The following is a 16,941-nucleotide window of genomic DNA, read 5'->3' on the forward strand; positions in this document are numbered from 1 at the left end:
TTTGAAAGCTACAGAGCAAGGGATAAATGTTCATTCGCACCAATATTAGTTTTTTAAAAATATGGTGCATGGGTTTTAGAATGATATTTTTATAAAAATTATCACCCGAATTTTTAAAAATAAACTAAACAATACCCCAGCAATTTCCCCAAATTTCAGCTTTGGCTTTATTTTTTTACTCTCTGTGTCTCCAGTGTCAATTCATTCTTCTTCTATTGGAAATTCAAGATGTTGTCTATATTATTTGCTGGAATTTTAGGGAATGCATTTCCTATTATTACCTACTTAATTGGACTATAAAATATATTTTAAATAAAATAAATTGAATAATCTAGTCAACTATTTTAAAAAATGTTGCAATATGTATATATTAAATGGAATCTTTTTAATTTTAAGGTAATTTTTACAGAAAAAAAATCACATGTGAACGATTTTTAGTAAGGGAAATAAACAAGACTCAAAAGACCTCTATTAAAAAAAATAAATAAATGAAGATGGACAAAAAGGAAAAAGCCTAACTAACCATAACTGTGAAAACATAGTGTACCAAACCTAGCAGTCACATCACTTCAGACTAGACTGACTACCCAGATTTGAAGTGACTACCAGAACACCAGCAGGCCAGCAGCCTACAAGCACCAAAAAGCAAGCCTGGTTTCATGCACAGCCACATTTACTGGTACCACTCAGAGGAAACCATGCCTGCACTCAGCCAAGGGTAGATGATGTGGGACACCATCTCTCAAATGAAGCCAAGAAAACTGGGGCAGACCTCAAAAAACAAATCTAAAGAAGACTAAAACTAGATTCTGGGTTTCTTTAACAAAATGCATAATAAATTGATTTTTTTCCCCTATGCCTTTAAATTCTACACACTCCTCTTAGGAGGCAGTATTTTCAATAAATGGATGAATGTGATTTTGTGCTCTGGGAATTGATAGATTTCTCGTATTTTAAGGAAACCAATACTACACACTGTGGCACTTAATTTCTCCCTAAATTACTACCCATACGGATTTTTCTCTGTTATTTACATGCAAGCAATTAAGCACTTAATCATGATTGATGCAGTTAAAAATTCAATAGAATCTTAGTCTTCAAATGTACAGAAACCTTTTTTGGATACTCTTCCATTTTAGTAAGACAATTACAGCCAAACTGCTTTCCTCTCCTAGCGACACACTCAAACCCAATTTTTAGAAGCCAAAAATTAGCAGCAGTGAATAATTCCTGGAAGAAGCTCCTGTTTTCAATCAGCACCATGCACCCAACTGCAGTACCACTAATCAACACACTTTCTAGCAGGCTGGTCATGCAAACCAGACTACACAAGCTACAGAAACAAAACTCACTTTCAACAGCAATGTCCCAGGACAAGGCCACAGAAAATAGAAATTTGTGGAATTTAATGACCATGCTGGTTCTATATAACTGCTCCAAGGTTATACAGGACACTGACATTTCCAGGAATGTTCATCTGGTATATTTCATAAGTATCAAAGTTATAATTACTAAAACAAAGAAAAACAATACAGAAAGAAAACGGGAAGAAAAAAAAAAAGCAGCAGAATCTCATAATTATGAAGTTCATCAGAACAAAGACAATCATAATTCAAACTTAAATGGCATTAATTTTTTTTCCAAACAATTTTTAAACCCTCCCTTATATTTCTGCATTTTGTGTGCCTGGAAAGTTATACAAAACATGTTGCTTCAGGGCTGCACCTAATTATATTGGGCATCCAGAAATAGGTGCATCTGACTCAGAATTTCTGCATGCCTTGCCAACCAATCAAGCCATAAGAAATGCAAACTATGCTTAAATTAAGCAATAAAACACTGCAAGTTGCAAGTTGTAACGTACTAGCATACACCACACTGCAAGGAAGAACTCCTCAACAGGAAACAGGTTCAAAGTATATTTGCACCCAGTTACGCTGAGAGTATTTTCACAACTGTGACTTTACACAACTTGAGTCACACAACCGACTACTCCACACTGAACATTACAGAACAGGACTAAACATCAGATGAGGGTAAGTGCACTAAAGCAGTGATATCTTTAATTACCAGCTGTTAACAATCACCTTTTTAAACCTTTATAAATGCAAAGGGTTTTCATTTGATGATCATACCTCTCTGTAGACAATCTTCCAGACAGATCTAATTTCTTTAATGACAAACAGAGAACTGGTACAAAAGCCAGACTTAAGCAGCAGCTCATGCTGAGAATTTGTCATTTACCTTAAGCTAAAATGATGAGCTCAGACACTGTATTTTGCAGTGGTTCAGGGCAGGTGGGCAACAGGTCAAAGAGATGACCACAAAAACCCCCTGCTTGTCTGGGACTGTTCACTCAGAAATATCTTGAAGACAGCAGGTGCAGCTGAGCTGTTTTATTTCACTCTTTCACAGTACTATGCAGGCAAGTTATGTAAATCAACTGGGCCAAATATGATCCCAGAGCTTTCAAAAGAAAATATATTTCAACATGAGAATATTACAGTATTTATTTTCATGCCTCAAGGGTGTCTTTAATAATTAGCAATTTACACAAAATTGCTAAAATATACACAAAACAAACCAGTAGATTAATCCTCAGATATTTTCAATTTAAAAGCTAAAAATTAATCATAATCATTAGAGAATGGTCTGAGAACTATAAAGCAATTACAGTCATTGATAACCACTGCGTACACAGGCAATGATATCAGCAATTAAAGGAGAGACCAGTAAGTGATCCATGCCAATTTTGAGAACTTTCCACTAACAGCTGCTGTTCCATAGCAGTCCAGTCATTTGACTAACTTGTAAGGTCATTTTCTAAATGGGAAGTGATAAGTCTTAAGTTGGAGTTGCAAGGAGTTCTTTTAGTTGACAGCTACGTGTCAAGCAATGTGGCAATAAATTCCAAGCAATGGGGCAACTTAACATCAACAGCATTATATTAATACATGCAGGTTTTTAGATTGATAATATAAAGAACAGTCTTCATCTATACTCATTATGGAACAAACTCTGCTATTAAACACTGCTTTGCACAAAGGCTGCAAACATAATATACAATCAGCTCTCAAAATAAAATACATTTAAGAGCTATTTGAACAATTGTCATATTTCCTATTCATTTTACATTGGAAACATATCCAGATCTCCATGCCTGCAAAAGAACAATCATTTTCAGAAATGAATAAAACCGTTATGTAGCAAAATAGGTTATTTTGTACCATATAATTTTCCAAACTCTATGGTTACGTTTGCAGCAGTATTTCAATGGTTACTTTTCAAGTCAAAGTATTTTGCTACTTTTAGTCTCTCTTACTCATTGCAAATAATTAAAGCAAAAATGTAAAAACATTGTCTACAGCGTACTGTGATACATTGCAGCTGCAGGTGATTTACCATATAATACATCACAGTTCACACTGCACAAGCAGTCACTCATGAGACTGCACAATACCAAAGATGAGGGGTTTACAGAAACCTGCACAATTAAAAAAAAAAAAAAATCACACACCACTCTTACAAAATTCAAGGATAATAAGATAAAGCATCCTATTACTTTACAGCCATTTTGCTTGAGTAAGAGCTTCTGGATTGAGCCTGGAATTAACGGCTAGTAAACAGCTTTAGGATTTGGCCTGCTGTTTGTACCTGCTAAAGACTTCTTTATCAAAAAGTACTAGTGTTTGACTCAACAAAATATAAATCATGTTCACTGCTTTTATTAATGGAGGCAGCAATGTACGTCAGCGCTTTTATATATACATATATATATTTATAAATATCTACATGCTTGAATGCATCAGAGAGTTTTCTGAAAGCCAAACCAGTGTGAAGTAAATGCCAGGATGGTGCTGAAACTTCAAAGGAAATAAACCACGGTGCTGAAAGCTGTGCTCTTTTCACCCTCAGCAATGTCCACGGGATCCTCTTACAAGGGTGACCATTAGTAAGCCTTTAGGTTCCAGTTCCTTCATGCTCTGAGGGAAAACTTGACTTAATCAGAGAGCACAGAGGTAAGAAAAGATCATTAGTCCCTTAGGAAACCAACTGGGCACAAGCAAAAGAAGAAAAAATTTACTGGCAGAGTAGCTACAAAGCCACTCAAATTGAAGTCTTACATCTTAATTTCTGGGCATAGGGCAGCGATATGGGATACACATCATAAAGTCACCCCAAGACAGTGGTATAATTAGAAAACACCTATATACTCAAAGAAGAAAAATAATAATTTTTTCACCTTTCCATTGGAAAAAGAATTTAGAAACACTTCAGACTCAAAAGCTTGACATGACTCTCCACATGAAGAAAAGAAAAAAAAAATTCCAATGGGTTTTGTTGGTTTTTGTGGGGTTTTTTTTGGTTTGTTTGTTTTGGGTTTTGGGGGGTTTTTTGGGGCTTTTTTGGCAGGGTTTTTTGTGATTTTGGTTTTCTTTTTTCCCCTCAGGATACAAGAGCTGGCAGTGTTATTTGCTATGTCTTTGGGAAGACAAAGGTTTGATTTAATAAACACAGTGTATTGAATGATTCAATGCAGAACTGAAACAGCAAGCACAGTGGACTCAGCCTATCTAGACACCTACCTACCTTGATATAAACCAATTTTAAACACCTGTCATCCACAGGTCAGTTTGTAAGATAGAAAAAGTATTTAAGACATTTAGTTGCAAAGATCTGGATTGCTGTTTCATCCAGGGTCATGAGCAGAAATACTCTTTTTCACTCCTGGTTTTGAAGAATTTGCACAAAACCTATACACAGTTTTAGAGGTTTGGTAGAATGTCCCAAAAGACCAAGTGATGCTATCACAGCACTATGATCACTTGCAATTAATGAAACTATCTCAAGGGCATTAGGTTCGTCCTTGTTCCATACTAGAGATTGCAAAAGTATACAGATGTAGAAGCGTGTTTTGGGAGATGCAGCTTCCTAAAAACACACCTGAAAATGAACAACTATTCCAGTTCATGTGTACCTTCCTCAAAGATTGTCAAGCCCTAGGATTTTGACATCAACCTGTTTCAAAGAGCCCATGAGACTGATTTCAGTATGTTCTTCCATGGTATCCCACTGACTGTTTTCCCTTTATTCTTACCAGTCTTTATTAGCAACTTAATTTGGCAGCTTTTTTAGCTCCCAACCTCAGAGAAAATTGTAAAACTAGGTGTATGTTTAGCACTATTAAGTCATCTGCATCCTAGTTTCCCTGCCACATGCTGAAAAGCTGTGTTGCCATTCTGCTTGTTCTTCCACCAGTCATCCATTTCTCTAACTCGGCACCTTCAGACAAAAAGAAATAATGCAAGAAGGAGACTCTCATCAACCATGTGATAATTAATCTTCATAAAATTGTTGAACAATGAAATTCGCAGCTCAAGCAACAGTTCAGCATTTGCCAAAATATATGACACTTTCAAAAAGTGACTGGAAAAAAACACATCATAGGTTTAGTTACAGGTTTACTGAAGTTAGGTTTAGCTGCAGTAAGTTAGAAACACACTCATGTTAGTCTACTGCTGTCAAGTAGTTTATTGGTGTATGAGAAGCAGTTCTATCATATGCTGCTGAGGCTGTCAGACCCAGCAAAAAGGAACAGTTCCATTTGTTGTTTCCTTCCACTTAATGAAACATGCAAAGCTGATTGCCTGGTTTTGTTATTCACTTATAAATGTAATTTTAGAAATTAACTAGCCAGATACTTTTTACAGCTATTCAAAGTAAAGAGAAATGACTTTCTCCCTAGGCAAGGGGGGAGCAGTAAGAGGAGCTGCTGAGGAGCAGGGGTTGTACAGCCACAGGGATGAGCACACAGCATACTGCTAAGTCCAGACAGAAGGAGGTTGCAAGAACTGAAATATTAAGAGTTTGCACAATAATTGGAGCTGTGGTGACAGATAGGTCATACCTTTGAGATATTAGGTAGACAGAAATCATGTTAGCAATTATAAAGGTCCATCTCAACAATGATGTCTGGGTTACCATCCTGAATAAAAGACAGTGACAACTGTTGTCTGCAGTGACTTAGAAAAATGCAGGATTATTTAAATACCTGGATTATTTAATCATGAACTTCTATACTCTGCATTCGTTACTTGAAAAAAATTTGCAGATCAGTAAACGACATCCTTCAGAACTGTACCTCTATGTGCCATGATTTTCACAGGGTGTTCTAACCATTTTCCAGAGTTCTTCATTAATTACTGTTTTTAATCAAGTTAACATGCCAATGAGTTTTTAGAACTTGTAACCAGCAATCCCCAGGGCTAGACTGCAAGATAACAATTCTATTCTTCTGCCACAAAGCACTATGAACTGCATGTGTAGTGATTTGTTGCCGCCACCTGCACACCCTCTAGAGGTAGGGAAGGCAGCCCTCAGTTCGAAATTAATCCATAGATCCATACTTGGAACAGCATAACCTGCCAAGGTCACATATCCATTACAGCATGCCTCACATTTAAAGACAAGGCCGAAAGACAGAATTTTATTACTGAGCCATCTCAAAATACTGACTACAGCAGATACCCTGTGGGGTCATAAGACATGACTGTGATACACGCTGGACTGGGATGAAGGCAGTCACTGGTTCACTGCAGGATGCTAAATATAGACTGGGAGATGAATGGGCCTCTCTAATATACTGATCCCATTTCCAAAACCAAAATACACTTCCGATCTCTTGACTGACTCTTCTGTAAATTACTTCAAAATCTTTACATCTGTTCACATTTTCAGCCAGGATTGTTTTCATTTAAGTCTTACTTCATAGAGATTTAGCTCTTTTATACTTAAGACAGAGAAGAATACAATTTTCTCATGGATTAATAAGCCTGAAGAACACAATCAAAATTTCATAAAATCATATTTCTTAAATAACTGAGCACTCTGCTATTAAATTTTATCTTCCAGATACAGATCATATCTGAAATGTCGCTGTTTTATCTTAACATATCTGAGTTTTCTGTCACTATCCATTATATTATTTATTATTTACCTCCTATAGCTGGTGATAAAGGCAAGCCAAAAAAATTGCCCTGAGCTTTCATTGTGGTGAGATAATTTACAGATATGGGAATATGAAAAAATCCTGGAGAGCAAAATCATACAAAGGATTTCTCCAAGTAAGTACTTCTCTTCTGACACTTACTGGTGTGGTATTGTGCTCAGTTTGGTACAGTTACCTCAGCTCCAGCTTTCCCATTCATGAACAGCAGCAATAACAACATTTAATCTAATATTATTATATTTTTAGATGTCTTTTAAATTTCATGAATATTATTAACTCAGTAACGGTTTCAAGGAAAAATACCCTGGGCAAGAGTAAGAATGACTGAATCCCTTTCTGCAGAAAAAAGTCCCTGAGGACTGTGTTTCTCACCAACTTTCTGAATACTGGAGGGTATTTCAGATGCATCTCCCCAGGTTTTCCTCCAAGTGCAGATGTAGCCATGCTGGAGGTCAGAGATTGGACTGCATCTTGGTGTCCAGCTGCAGCCCTTCCCCTAAAATGACCTGTAAGAGCAGCTAAAAAGTGACCTAAGCTCCAGCAAAGAGTGGACCCAAATGGGAATAAACTGGCTGAGGCTCAGCTTCAGCAAGATTTAAATGAATATTTACCAAAGGAAAAGCAATCAGGAACACAATCAGGTAGTGAACAAACTTCCGTGTTCTGATATTACTGATTATTTCCTCAGATCTGCATACAGGGTTGAGACATCGATGGAAGAAAAATGTAAAGGTCAATACTATGTTTTATTTACATATAAATCCAGTAAATTCACTCATACTATTGCTTCAGCTTTCTCTCTACAGAACACAGGTGAAAAGGGGGAAAAATATTAAAAACATATTATTAATGGAAGACAACACATTTCTAATCTGAAAGTAATATATAGTATCAGTCAAGTAGTTACCGTCAAGTAGACATTCATAAATTCTCCTTCCTCTCAGTGATTGTGTTCCCACCTAGATAACTTCTGCCTCTGCAATGCCACAAATGGTCTCACCATAACTCTCCCCATGTAATATCTCCAAACAGCAAAATCTCATGCAGACTGCCCACACATAATGTAGGAGAATTGATTTCAGATTAGGCCTTCCTCTCCCCACAGAAGAATTTCTCAAGTATAACTTCAGAAGCTTTATAAAATCTCTCTAATTCAGATGAGTTTTTGCCATCATTCCTGAATTCCTAATAGAGCTTTTATCAATGCTCAGTTTGATGGTTTCTAGTAATTACTCTGTAAATGCCTAAATCTATTAATAAAACCACTAAAAAGTATGGCTACAAGCATTTTCAGGATGAAAATCAAAATTCCTTCCAAAGAGTATTTGTAATTCAGGACCATCATCTGCCTCATCATAGCCAACAATAACCTCTCAACTCCAATACCCCACCCAGCAAACAGATCATTTGCAAAGACAAACCACAGGTTCAGTCAGCAGTCAGTATAACTTTGAGGAAGGATAACTCCCTTCCAGACAGTATCTCCAACCATCAAACAAATGAAATCTCTTGTTTCTAAGCTTAAGGGGAAAGAAATATATCTGCTTGAGCAAATTGTATTATATAAAAATTTACAACACCCCCAGACATTAGCAAAGCTGTTCGTCTTTTATTCTAAATTCTGCTTTATCTTCAGTCTGAAAATGCAGTTGGGACATATCAAAGACAGAAACATGCAGAGATTCAACAACTAGAAGCTAAATAAATAACTTGAGAGCATGCATACTTACTGCAACTAACCATAGCTGCACATGAAGTGTAATGGAACCTCCTCGAGGAAGCAACATTTTATGAACATATCTAGTGAAAACTAGCAGCTGTGGCCAAAGGCATGAGAAAAAGATGTTGAAACGAGGTGGGGTTGGTCTCTTCTTCCAGGTAACAAGCAATAGGACAAGAGGAAGTGGCTTCAAGATGTGCCAGGAGAGATTTAGATTGGATATTAGGAAAAAATTTCTTCACAGAAAGGATCACCAAGCATTGGAACAGGCTGCTCATGGAAGCTGTTGAGTTCCCATCCCTAGAGGTATTTAAAAGACCTGTGGTAGATATTGAACTTAGGGACACAGTTTTGTGGTGGATTTCGCAGCGTTAGATTTACAGTTGGACTCTATGATCTTAAATGCCTTTTCCAACCTAAATGATTCTATGATTCTATGCTTCTAAATTCTTATAACTACATTCAGGAGGGTCTGAGGAACAGGTCTAAGAAAAACCCTCCCCCTACCAGCACAGGCTCTTCCTTCCTCCCTCCCTGTTGCACAGATACCAGCAAGTAGCTCGTTCACACACAGCTTTACATTTCCTGCCATCTATACAGATCCTTCTGCGCAGGGCTGCAAAGAGGAAGACTGTGCTCCTTCCTGTGGCAATGATTCTTCTGGTGCATGTGAATAAACCTGACTCTACCGATAAGTATCAACTGCAGAGAGATGTAAACAGAAAAAGAGACTTCTTTCCTCCTAATGAATTTAGAGACTTCTTCTGACCTCAGTCAGCAAAACCTTCTCAGATGTAAAAGGGATTTTCAAGTTGATGAATTTGCTGTGTGATTTTCTGGAAACATGGTAAGTCCTCTTCTCCAGCGCTGGGCCACCTGATGGGAAGAGGACATCATCTGCTTACCAGCCTCACAGTAGTGTGGATATCACGCCAGCCTCATCATGCCAGCTTCCACTGAGCCATCACTTGTTATTTCTCCTGTGACAGGTGAGTTTCACCCTTAAAAAGACACACTTACTGACACAGACTTTTCTCACAGAGAGAATGACCCACATTTTCAAACTCACTGCCAAGGATCATGGTCCTCCATCCCCATTACCTACAAAAATGCATCCAAAATAATATTTTATCTTCATTTTCTCACAAAAGACCCTCTCAAGTGTGTCAGGACTCTTAGGCATATTCAGAAAGGCCCCAGCAGTAAATTTTAAGTGCACTCCTGTCACAAGAGCTTTGAAGGGAAAGATTCGTGCATTTACTTCTAATGGGTAATTCTCAGATACCACAGTTATGGATGAGCTTAGGCCACGTAAAGCAATTAAATTTAATGCCCTAGGAGAAGTTAGATGCTATTTCTGACTGAATAACCTCAAGAGCGTGTGCAAGTGTTCTAATCTATGACACAAGTGAAATAGGACGTATCTGAATGTGTTCGGTAGAATTTTTTTTCTCAAAGCATAAAGATTTTATTCTCTTGGTTTGGTCATCTTTGACTCCTGGCACCGGTCTGTTCCTTCCATATGATATCAGGTATGACTACTATAAAAGAATTTAAAAGCTACAGAAGTCTCAAAAGGCATTAATACGTTTTCTTGGTCAAACTATGGAGTCTCAAAGCAAGAAGGAAGCCAAGACAAACAGGAATATATTGCATTAATCAAGACGTGGGCAGGTACTGAATTTCCTTTCTTCATTATTTCTAATCAGTTTAAGGGCATGATTCATTTGTTAAACTTCATTCTATACAAGTGGGAAGAAAAAAGTGAATTACCCATTGAATGCACAATAGAATAATGAAAGGAAGCTGCAGGTACTTCATGCCTTTGAAAATTATTCACTCTTCAAGAAAATGCTTAGAGACATATTTATGTCCATCTCTGTTGAGGAAAACACACACATTTATGTTTGAAGATTTTCTTGGATGAAGTCCAAACAGAAAATTTCAGATACGTCTGGCTGGAGGACTGTGTCCACCTCTGAATCACTGGACCAGTCTGTATATATGAAGAAATAATCACATAGTCTTTCAAGCAGAAGACACTGTCTGAGACTACACTTCAGTGCCCCAAATGATGAACGTTTTGCTGAGCTTCCTGTAACGCAATTACACTGCAACTCAGATAGCTCTCACAAGGTAGATCTAATGCTCAACAGAAAATTGAAAATATTTCTTGATTAGGTGCAGCTCACCTATAAGACAGCCTTTGAACTTTTAATTAATATCTTTAAAGGAAGGGGGGTTTTGCACATGAAAGGGCAACTCCTTAAAATTATTTTGCAGTTAATAAACTGTACAGTTCATGAATTTTCTACCTTAACTGACCTGTGGTGGCAATCCCTTGGGTAATCTACATCTGCTCTCTTACAGGAAATCTGTAAAACCAACTAACAAAAAGAAACAAAAAATCTCACAGAAAAAACAGGGAGAAAAAAAATTGTGATTTTCCCCAAACTCAGTATATTTTGTTCAACGTGTTTACAAGGGACTCTCAATGCACCAGCATTAATTAAAAAATCCAAGAATGCATGCTGTATCATGTTAATGGTTTTGGAAATGGTTTGGGTGTTAATGTTAATGGGAAAAAGCAACATTTATTGTGAAATAAACATCTGCCTCATTAGGAATAACATAGTAAATTATGTCTACTATGTATACATGCTAAAGACTTTTTGTAAGATAGTGTTATTCATGCTTTCTACTCCATCTTTTCTACCTGAGAGCAGAGGATGCACTTTTGCTTCAATTAAAATCAGTTGCAGATTTCATTAATTTTCACCACTTATGTTAATGAAAATATGAGCCATATAAGAACATTAAACACTTGACAAATAAGTTTTACCTTTGAATTAGTAAGAAATAACTACCTTACCACAGTGAGATTTATTTGCACTGTCAGCAGTTCACATTGTCTAGGAATAAAAGGTTTTCCTTCTATATATTTTCTCCATAAAAAGAAGATTAATAAAGTAACAAACCATGTGCTTTTCCTTTCCACTGAAACAATTAAGAAAAATTTAACTGCATTTTTATGAGTATTGTTAAGTATATTAATTATGCTTATTCTTATGAATAGGGAAATCACTATTATTAATTGAATAATCATTGGTATTCCATTTGATGCTACAAATTATTTGAAATTATTGCAAAATATTTGTTCAATTGTACTTTCATCCAATTCAGGAAACTTAATTAAGCTACAATCAACAGTGTGCAGAGGACAAAGGAGATGCTGGAGAGCAACCAAGATACTCAGGCGCTTTTGTCTTGGAGCAGTTGATGGAGCTGAGCATGTTTGGTCTGACAGAAGGGTGATTTAACAGGTGTCGTAGCAGCAGCCTGAATCTACTTGAACAGAAATCACAATGATAAAGAAGCCAAAATCTTCTCAGCAGTGACAGAACATATATAAAGGGACAATGATCATAAACTGCCACTTGGGAGGTTCAGGGTGGCACTTCCATTCTTCTCTCCCCATGTCAAACCTCCTCTTTTTTCAACAGACAGGTGTTGCAGATCTGCAGGTTACTCAGCAAGGTGGTGGGACCTCCATCCAGTGAAATTTAAGACATTTAGACAAAGCTGTCTCACACAACTGGGAAGAGTGTATCTCCAAGCTGGACTGGGTAACTTCCTAAGGTTCCTCCAAAACAACATGTAGGTGAGAAATATGCACATGTATAGAATCACAGACTGCTTCAAATGCAACAAATCACTGCAGATTTATACTGAAGTGCATCTAAACATCTACTATCACTCATCGTCCCTGAAAGAAAATGCCTACTAAAGTTTGGGTGCTACAGCTACAGAGATTTAAATTTTTACCTCTTCAGTACCTAATAAGATTTTATTTGCTACATATTCATGTTGTCAACCTTATTATTTTTTAATTTGTAAATATCATGCTATTATTTATTTTTATAAACATATAGAAATATGTTGTTACCCTAACAGCACCAGATCCTGACTCTTAAATGGTGTTTGAAAAGATGAAAGCTGAAGACCTACCGATAGAGCACCTGGAATTGGTTCATTAGATGCCATAAGATGGAAAAAAGAAAGATATAAAATCATTTCTCCTACTTTCAATAGTATGAAAAAAAGCAAGTCCTTCGGCTGTTGCATGTTATTGGTTTTCTAATCAGAATACAGAACCTCCATAATTATGCCAAGGGCACGGTGTGATGCAGCTCTGTTAGCTCACATGCAGAGACCTGCTGTTCAAAAGCCATTCTGATCATTACTAAGCTGTATCCTTTCTGGCAGATCTGGAAGGCTAAAATAGCTAGTTAAATCTTTGATGCCATCATTAGATTTTTTCCAGAAATAATTTTTCAGTCTTCTTCCATCAATAACGCAAAAGACACAAATAACATCATACAGGCTCTTGCAATTCAACTAACACTGTCTCTTATCTTCTGCAGTGACCAATGGAGGATGCCCATGAAGACCTATCAATACAGGTCATGCAAAATGCTGCCATCCTTGTGCACACATCCAGATGTGTGATTGATTTGGGATTCAGAAACTTCCAGAGCAAAAGCTGGTAGCTTTGTAAAGAGGAGGACATCCCCACAACAAATGTTAAAGACTTCTGCATGGAATATATTACAAAGAAGTCAGTAAGAAACAGAAACTTTATTATTCCTGAAATAAATCCAGCATGTTAAATTAGGAAACTTATGCAACTAATTATATCCTACCAGTATAAACAGTATCAAAGAGGAGTATTTTATTTCTGAACATCTCATGCCATCTCACTTTCAGAATGTCAGTTAAGAACAAAAATAATACAAAGTCCTTATGATAACTGAAGATGAAACCCAGAATTAAATTTGCAACAAATCTGGAATTCCCCTTTGATCATTCTAAGGCAATGGCTATACATTTTTATCACACCAAACAAGCCATAATAAACTGCAACATCAAAAACAGAAAGAAATCCTATGACTTCCCAAGACAATGCTTTTGAACAGTTACAATATCACAGCCTTTTAATGCAAGCACACGTGTTAAATATGCACATGGCTCCATGTGTAGGTGATGTGGTGTGGCATAAATATTTCACTAGCAGTTTAAGTTACTGACTCATTACACACAAATGGTATGAATGTTCATTTTTTCTGATTTTATAAGTGTTCATATTTTGGCGCCCCTGAATGATTAAGAACAGGAAACTGTGGTATCTGAAAAGAAGGTTTTCAAAAACTTGCAGGAAAGATCTTGAATTTTAATAAGGCTTTCCAAGTAAAGAACTACTGAGGTGCACAAAAAAGGAGTCAAGACACACATAATTTATGGCTTTGCTCTCCAGCACAACTTTACTGAAATCAAAGGCCTTTGCTCAAGAGTAACTTCTTCCCCTAGTTGCAGAAGTTTGCAGAATAGCAGTCTTTTCTAGAATTTGGCTAGTTTGTATTTACAAATAAACTAATCAATTGACTTCTGAATGTTGGTCACAACACTCATTCCTTAGGTGGCCTATTTTCTTATTTGAAAGGGCAAAAAGAAAAAACAAGAGCTAACTGGGCATACTTCTCAGGTCTAAAGTGTTTTCCCCTATGGAAATGGTAAATGAAAATATCATTGCAGGAATGATTTCTTATTTGTAACACACCTTCAAGTCCCTAGATCCTATTTAAAAAACAGACACACAAATTTAACAAACCGCTAGATCAAAGCCTTTAAACCAAAAGTCTGTAACCACCCTTGCATTACTTCAACCTGCATATCAGAGTGAGGTTTCAGGAGACCAATGAGCTACTCAAAACGTCTCACCCCAGATAGCCCTTTCCTGTAACAGAAATAGTACAGAGCTATAACGGGCTCCACTGCAGTCAGGAATATCTTAGCAGTGGTAAAAGCAGACATCACATCCACGTACTTTGTAATATCTTTGCAACTCTATCCTACTTGTCTCAATACTTTTTTTTTCAAATAGTTGAGGCTTTTTTATTATGTTTTGGTTTTTAATTCTGTAAGAAAGCCTGTTTTCCAAGATGCAACTATATTTGATCAGGTGGCTGGAAAAAAATGAGCCTGAAACACCATAAATATTACCTTATTATCTGGCTGTGATTAAATCAGAATTATATAAATACATCAAAATAATTTGTAGACTGGCAATAAGGATGGCTGTCAAACTGAAATCCAATGGAACTTCAAATGCACCTTAAACACTGTATCAGTGTCAGATACATAAAGGTAATATTATTACTAGGTGTCTTATACTACAGTAATGTTTCAAGCTCTTTCCCACAGATCTGTTCAGATAAAAGATGTAATGTTCACATTACATCTGCCAAAATTGCCATTTGCAATTAAAAATTAAAACTGGCACTCTTTCTATGCAGGCAATTATCTAAACGCAGCTGGCAATCTTCCTTGTTTACAGCGCTGCTGTGTCATGACTCCACTCCGTTTGGAAATTTACTGCTTTTTTTTTTTTTTTTTTTTTTTTTTAAGGTTTAAACTTGCCACCTGTATTTCCAACTTGAACTTTTCTGGTTTTAAAGATTTCTATCATGAACTCAAACAAAAAGGTACAAAACTATAATTTGCAGATTTTGTATGGCAGCTTCAGGCACTGCAGTAAAATACATTCCTAGTACATATTTTGATGATTGTCACAACACTAATTTACATCCATCTAGGCCACAGGATAACACCTGTAAGAACCCAGACAGTAAAATGTACCAAACAAATGCCCTCCAAGAAGTAAATTTCGAGTGTAAGAGTTGATTTTCAGAGTAAAACAGAAAGAATGGAAAGATTCTCTAAGTGGACAAAAATCCTTTTACTGAATAATATATGACATTAAGTGTATTTCTACTGCTTTCTATCTATAGCAATTGTCATCTACTAAATGAATCTATCCACAAAGTATCTTATTAATCAGACTGCCATGTTTTGGCACCTTTTTACTTACAACAGCAGCTATTAAAGTAAGATTTGGTGGTTCCCCTACTGCTGGGAGAGGAGCATTCTTTATGCTGTCAAACAGCTTTAAGGGAACCGTCGCTTTTTTAGCTAAGATGCTGCAACCTCTAGGATGATTTACACGACTATCATGGAACAAATACAGTTACTTACAGCATATCAGTTAAATATTCTGGTTCATTTATGATGCACTGCCTGTTGTCAGACGTAGCAATACCCGGTATTTTATCCCCAATACAGTAATGCCTTATTTCCTTCCTCTGTAATTGTTAAACGTTTTCACCTATAAATATGATCCATTATCACAACTCCTTGCCAGACTGTATTGCATGTTTTGCTCAGCCATCCAAATGGATTTGGAGCAGGGCCTTTCCCCTGAATATTACCAAACCCCATAAAAACAGGGAATTGTTAATGAACTGAGGAACATGGCTGACCCCAAGGATACTGCAAGCAGCGACAGGCACAGGTGCCCTCACACAGGTGTCCCGAGCAAGCCTCTTGAAGTTAAAGCAGCACAAGTTTTGCAGCGCGGTGACAGTACCGCTCTCCACTGAGCGATGATACGGAACATATATTTCCGTCAGGGGCTTTTTCAGAATGAGGGTGACAGGAGCCGTTACTTGCTCAGATCAAAAGCGCAGCAGAGGAAGGCACCGGCGGAGAAGCCGCCAGCGCGGCCGCCGCTCGCTGAGCCCTGCCCCGGGCGGCCCCGGCGCTGCCAGCGGCAGGTGGCCGCAGCTGGGGCGCAGCATCCCGAGGCGCCGCGCACCCGCGGCGAGCACTCGCGTGGGAAGGCGCCGTCACCCGCACTCCCTGCGAGGCGGGGACCAGGCGCGCCCGGAAAATACGCTGGAGGCAGAACCGAGCGCTGCGGCTCCGCGGCGGTAACTTTTCAAACCGCGTAGCGCTCGGTGTCCGCTCGGCAGCACACGCGCCGTGGGTACCGCTGGCGTACCCACTGCGCCCCGCCGTCGCGGGGAGGACCCGGCAGACGCCGACACCCCTCGCTCCGTCTAACCTCGAGGCCGGCGAGTGCCATCAGCGGGTGCCCCGCAGAGTCTCCCCCTGCGCAAGCCGGCGGCCTCGGGCGCCCAGGAGACCAGCGAATATGTGCTCCCCGCCATGCTCTCCGCCGGTTCTCTCTGCCGGGTGAACCGAGCTTTCCCCCCATCACCTCCCACCTCGGGCTGCGCGGGATTTTCCGCCGCCCGCGGAGAGACGCGCCGCAGGTGGCAGCGGCTCCCCCACCTCTGCTGACTGACTCCTCCCG

General features: G+C 38.2%; 1 protein-coding gene and 1 long non-coding RNA gene across 11 annotated transcripts in view; one reads left to right on the forward strand and one right to left on the reverse strand.

The window, feature by feature from the left end:
- The window catches only part of KCNQ5 (potassium voltage-gated channel subfamily Q member 5), a 284,393-nt gene that overhangs the window by 265,959 nt on the left and 1,493 nt on the right, over positions 1–16,941 (reverse strand). The window contains exon 1 of one of the 3 annotated variants that reach the window (XM_082302868.1): positions 16,690–16,924. The exons of the other annotated variants lie outside the window; for them this stretch is intronic. The gene's annotated coding sequence lies outside the window, so the exon portion shown is untranslated. Of the gene's footprint in view, positions 1–16,689; positions 16,925–16,941 lie in introns of those variants that run through there. 3 annotated transcript variants of the gene reach the window in all.
- LOC309586235 lies at positions 1,875–16,547 on the forward strand. Of its 8 annotated transcripts, none has more exons than XR_014227346.1 (4): positions 1,875–2,036; positions 4,451–4,628; positions 7,007–10,403; positions 11,913–16,547. It is a non-coding gene; the product is annotated as an uncharacterized lncRNA (long non-coding RNA). The 8 variants fall into 8 exon arrangements; XR_014227347.1 differs by having other exon boundaries at positions 7,007–9,718; positions 10,262–16,543; XR_014227348.1 differs by having other exon boundaries at positions 7,007–12,386; positions 13,154–16,541.

This window comes from Coloeus monedula, assembly GCF_965178545.1.
Source record: "Coloeus monedula genome assembly, chromosome: 2".
Classification (NCBI taxonomy): domain Eukaryota; kingdom Metazoa; phylum Chordata; class Aves; order Passeriformes; family Corvidae; genus Coloeus; species Coloeus monedula.